This window comes from Manacus vitellinus, unplaced genomic scaffold, assembly GCF_001715985.3.
Source record: "Manacus vitellinus isolate BGI_N305 unplaced genomic scaffold, ASM171598v3 scaffold_1_pilon, whole genome shotgun sequence".
Lineage (NCBI taxonomy): Eukaryota > Metazoa > Chordata > Aves > Passeriformes > Pipridae > Manacus > Manacus vitellinus.
Genome location: NW_021939396.1, coordinates 29,933,661 through 29,939,660, shown reverse-complemented (window position 1 = coordinate 29,939,660; position 6,000 = coordinate 29,933,661).

Below are 6,000 nucleotides of genomic sequence, written 5' to 3'. Positions count from 1 at the left end.
AAGTAGATTCTACCTCTGAGTAACTTCCTTAAGCATGGGTCCAGATCCATGGAAGTTAATGACACTTTCTACTTTGCTTGAGCTAATTAGAAATGGAATTGAGAGTCCTGGTTACCTGTTTTCCTAAACAAGGTAAATTTGATAGAAAGGTCAGCAGATAACACGGTGAAGTTGAAAGCCAAGTAGTGCTAAAGGTCAGCTGTGGATTAGCAAATACCCAGAAACCAAGAAATTGCAGAAAAGGAATAGTTCCCTCCCTGTGTTGCTACTGATGTGGGTGCGGCACTCAAAGAATGCAAGTACAGCATAACCACAGTCTCTGTGTTACATATTTTTCCTTTAAATTTTAGGTCACAAAGTGCGATGGCATCAGTTAAGCATGATTACAAACAGTCCTTTGATGTATTACTGTACAATGGTTATATTAAACCATTTCTTGTTTCAATCAGATGCAGAAGAGAACACTTAATTCTGGATACATATATTGTAGAGACAAAGAGATGGTAGAAATAGTGTGATCCTTTTAAGTTTTTATTTAATATATTTATGATCTATATTTCTTTGGGCTTCAAAGAGATTCAAAGAGTAAAAAATGTGATAATTATATAAAAAACCTGAAATTACAATAATATCAGTGTCTGCATAAAAGATCACTTATGTAAACTGTGGTTTTTATTTTAGCATTTTTTCTTTGGGGCTCCTAAGTTACAAAAGATGCAGACGCCTTCTTATATCTATCCTTGAAGGTGATGCAGTGTATTGATTTGACACATCTTGAGACCTAATAATCAAGTACATGTTTTTATGATTGGCTGATGTTGCCTTGTGTCTGGCTGCCTAAAGAATGTTAAGTTGACTGAGGTCATCTATAGCCTATAGATAATCTACACGACTAATAAAAATGCTAAATAGACTGTCAATCTGTTTTCCAATCATATCAAACCTCCTAATCCAATTTGTAATTTACAAGATGAAACTAATCTAAAAAATAAAATAAAATATATGTGTTTACTAGAACAGGGTGATATATTACCAGTACACATCTAGCTGCATTTTCACATTTGAGCTTTCTCTTGAAAGGTTATGATAATGAATATCATAGCCTGGTAAATTTTTAACAGATTTTTATGGACAGAACATTGTACTGATGATTATTATCTGAAAAAAAAGCTTTATCTGAGCCTCAGATATGTGGAATGCATTACTCTATAACCTTAAAAATCCATTTTGTGCTTTCTCATAAGGTATTTCAGCTGCAGATTCGTATCTGAGGATGGTATCTTGTTGAAAGTATACATTATATAAATAATAGTAATATTTCGTGCTACATACAGTCAACTCCAAATATTTTCTTTCACTGATGCAGTAAAATGTATATTTTACTTGAGTGGACTTACATATAAAAAACATAGGAACTGTGGCTGTTGGATAGTGCATTTCAGTTCTGTGACAAAGCCCTAAATTTAGTGGTACATCCAAGACCACTCTTCCTCAGACTAGTGGGTGTTAGCAAAGAAACTGTAGTCCAAAAGTTCACACTGTTGGAGAGTATTATATTTTCTTTCCAAGATGTACAGCTAAAGAAATTTTAATATAGACTATGAACTTCCAATTAGTCAGATCATTTCCTAAATTTGTCTAGGCTTGGTTTAAACTCACACATAGCAATATATTGTAGGGTCTTTGATAAATTGTCAGTCTTGTTCAGTTATGTGAATACAGCTTTTATAGCACAAACCAGTCTGCAAAAAGTGACTTTCTGCTGCAGGCCCTTTAAACCTGATGGGCTCACAGGCAGATGTGGCCATTTCCCAATTTACTATTTGTCAATATATGTTAAATTTATTTTCAGTTTGCTTTCTAAAGATCATATGACTGAAGTAATGTAAATGCATTTAGTTTAGGACATTAAATATTGATTTTGAATGGTTTTAATTATATTCAAAAACTCTCACACCTGAGAATCCTATTATTTAGCCTCTGCTTCCAGTTGTAAATCTGTGTATTACAAAAACAGAATAAGGAGTTAAAAATGTTAAGGCCTAAAATTTGCCTTGGCTTCTGGTGACCTGTTCTTCAAACTGGGGAAATCATAGTATTTTCCATCCAGTCTAATGTCCCCATTTGCTTTCCCATGAAAACCAGAGAGAAGAGGAAAGGTTGCAGAGTTGCATTTCCCACATCTCATCCTAAACCAGGATGAAATCAAGATCATCCAGACTAGGAGCTAAGAGTTGCTTTCACACCCCAGCCATGCTCTGCTGCTAAAAACTATGTAAAGAGAAATAAATAATGTTTTACTTGCTAGAAGAATGATAAGAATGAAGTTACATGCACTGTTCTAGGAGAGGAATTCACAATACTGACCAAGGTGCTCAACCTCCACATAGAGTGAATGTAAAGAGCTTAGTACTTCATGATAAAATGTCAGGTGTGAATGATGAAGGATGTAAAATGAGACAGAAGGAAAAAGTAAATTAATAGTAAAAAGTTTGACATTATTTTTATTTTCTAAGTCTGTCTTCAAACAGCAAACCTCTAAATAAGTGAAGTTGTAAACTCTTTTAAATTGAATTTTGAGTCTTTTGATAAGATAGGCACAATTTATTTGCCTAAATGCATGTCTACTGTCATTTAAGCCATTAAGATATCATACCTGGCTTCTGCCCTCCCTTCATAATGGAACAGAACTGCAAATTTTTCCTATATTTTTAAATCGCATTTGAGAATCCCATCTTATTTTCTACAACTTAATTTCTTAGTTACTCTTGTGGGTCCTTCAGAAGTAATGTATAGATTTCCAGGGCCTTGCAGACAGCTGGAAGAGGACATTCTGCTTTCAGGTAAATTTTGATGCCATTTGCAGATATTTTACCACAGTTATTGTTTCTTTTAAAAACAAATAAACAAAAAATATCTGGACAATTTTTTTTAATGACAATGAAATTATTTAGGGTTTTGATTACTTTCAGGACAGGGAATTTTAAAAAGCTCTCCAAATATAAAACAAAATGAATTTTAAGTGTATCACTAAATTACTGTAAAGCGACAGAATTAACCTCAGTTCTTAGAGACGGATTTTAACACAAGTAGATTCTCCACTATTCTTCTTCTTTAAAAAATAAAATTACCGAATCCTACTTACGTAACACATAAATGTGATTTTTTTTTTTTGACTTCTTTTGGATTCTGTAGAATCCATGTTTTTTGTCAGGCCTTTCAACTTTAGGAATTGTCTCTAACAATTTTACCTGTAGCTGAACTATTGCACACATAATCTCTTGGACTAAGGATCATTTCAAGTGATTATTTTCTAGGTGAGATAATTTAATTTGCAATAAAAATATCTAAACTGCAAGTCAGAGAAAAATAAAAAATACTGTGAAATGTTACTTGGACATTTCTTAGACAGTTATACTTAAAGTCTGCCTGCTTCCTACAGTGTGTAATAAAAAAATAAATCTACCTTCCTTTCTTCCCATTTCACCAACTAGAAACATATCTGATTGTGATTTCAGCAACACAGAAAGATAATGGCAACATCTTCACCCTTTCTGTAGTAGAGGGCAGGGACAAAAAAACCCCTGGTAGCTCTTAGGAGAATTTATATTCTTTCTTGTTTAGGGCAGCCAATAAGAATGTCAAAAGAGTGAACTCGTTTTACCTATGTCAAAGTAAGGGTCAATGCGAAGAATTTCACCTTAATGAAAGGGTGATACCTACTGTTGCAATCAAATCCCAGAAGACCACGTCTGAGCTGATTTTCAGTAATTTCAGTTAATTTTAGTTAGTTCTCAATAGGTAAGAGAATAAAAATATCTTGACTTTTTCTCTTCCTGTCCCTCTAATTGGCAGCATTTCAATCCAAGTCTTCAGATCTGTGACTTTCATTTTTTCCTGACCATGCCAAGAATATTTTTTGGCATCTGGCATTTTAATAGGAGTATTGCCAGTGACCAGGCATTGGATGGAATCAAAGAATTGGCACTGTACTTTGTAATTTTCACAGAAGCATTTTATTTGATTGACTCTAGAATGCTGATTAGAGGAGATAATACTATGATGCTCTTGAGGATAAGTCACTTAACTCAGATTCATGACTGTTTAACAAGAAGAGCACACAGATTTCTTGTACAGGGCAAGGAATCTGGCTTGGCTGAAATGGACTGTGATGTCTGCCAAGACTCAGTCTTCAGACCATGTTTATTGAATTTATTTGTCAATGATTTATTCTTGATTGTATTAAATCTATTTTACAGCTATATCGATGATGCAATGCTACAATATGGTTCTAATTCATTGGCCATGGTAGAGAAGGATTCAGATAATTTATGAAGGAAACTTTAAAAAGAAAGCATTTTCTAATGAACAAGAAAAACTGCTGCTATTAATATTTCCAAAAGAACCCAAAACAATTTGCAGTCCTTAGTCAAAAAAAAAAGAAACCCCTTCACTGAAATACTTAAGTCATGACTTAAGGGTTGGATCAACACTGTCTAGTTACTCTTGAGGAATTTTGTGTTGAAATGTTGTTAATTGGAAGCAGGTATCACTTTAAAAGGTAAGAACTCCACAAAATATATTGTACTTAAGCAATAGATGAAGGAAGAAACAAAAAATTTGCAACGTGCTGTCAGATTAAAGGTTGTTTAAATTTAGAAGACAAACACTGTGATATCGATAAAGAGCTATGTAGATTTGTTTTATATTATTGCTATGGATAGAAAAAAATTCAATTTGCCTTTAGGCAAATTTCAGATTTGTAGCTTGACAGAGTATAAGAACACATCACTGCAGCTTTTATGTGAATAAGTCAACTTACTTCCTCCTCAGTGAGTCTGGAACTATGCAAATGTATTTTATGTTTGGAGAGGCCCCTGGTTATATGAAAACAATGTTGTTGTTTCTTTTAGATTTTAATTTAGTATTCTGAGCCTTGGAGGGAGAAATCATCATAGACTCATTTACCCTACAGTCAGTGTGACAATACAGGAGGATGCATTTAATGCCTTAGCAGTAAGCATTTTGAACAGGCATCCAAAGGTGATAAGAACTGAAATAATCTTTGGCAAAATTCAAATGCAACTTAATTGAATATTTAAAATAATTCTCAAGGTATATCTGAGAATAAATTATGTAATGATGTGGTAGAAACTATTTGATTTTATACTTCCTTCTGCTTGGTATTACCATATATGCTTGGATACGAGCAGGGCAAGTTTCTTGCTGTGAAAGTCATTTGAGATGCAATACGAAGCATTGTACATTAATGAGACTTTATTATCTCCTGTTCTGATACTTTAATGAATGAAAATATAAAGGAATTTATATAATTCTTTAAAGCAGTTGTTGGTTTAAACCTTCATTTCAAACTGGAATCTCCTCTCGTATATAAAATTTTTTATATTTTTAATATAGATATTTTAAAAATCAAAGAGTTTTCATACACAGTAAATATATGAGGGTATGTGATACAACATATTCCTTCTTCAAGGCAGAAATATTCAGATGCCTCTCCAGTCTCTTGTTTATATGTTGAGGTTTTGGTTGGGGGGATTTTTACATTTCATGATCTGTGGAGAAATCCCACATGATAAATATCTATGCCATGAAAATCTGGTTATGCTTTGCTTCATATTTTAAAAAGTAAACAGAATAACCTATGTCTTGGTCGCATGCATTACTGACATCTAAGCCCTCTGTAAGTACTCCAAATTTTGGAATATGCTAATACTAAAAAGGAAGCAATATGAATTTCTTTTGAGAAATAATGCTTATCGTATTTATCAGAAAGTAGACAAAATTATCTCTTCAAACTACAGCCTCAGTAAGAATAAACAAGAGTTTTAACTCCAAATTTCAGTGACAGTTTGATACCTGTCATCAAGTAATGTAAATGTTGAAAATGTGTTTCCATGTACACATGAAACTAAGAAATGCATAATTTGTTCATAACTCCAGCTCTATTGCAGTCAAAGCTTAGCTCAGAGGGTCTCTCCC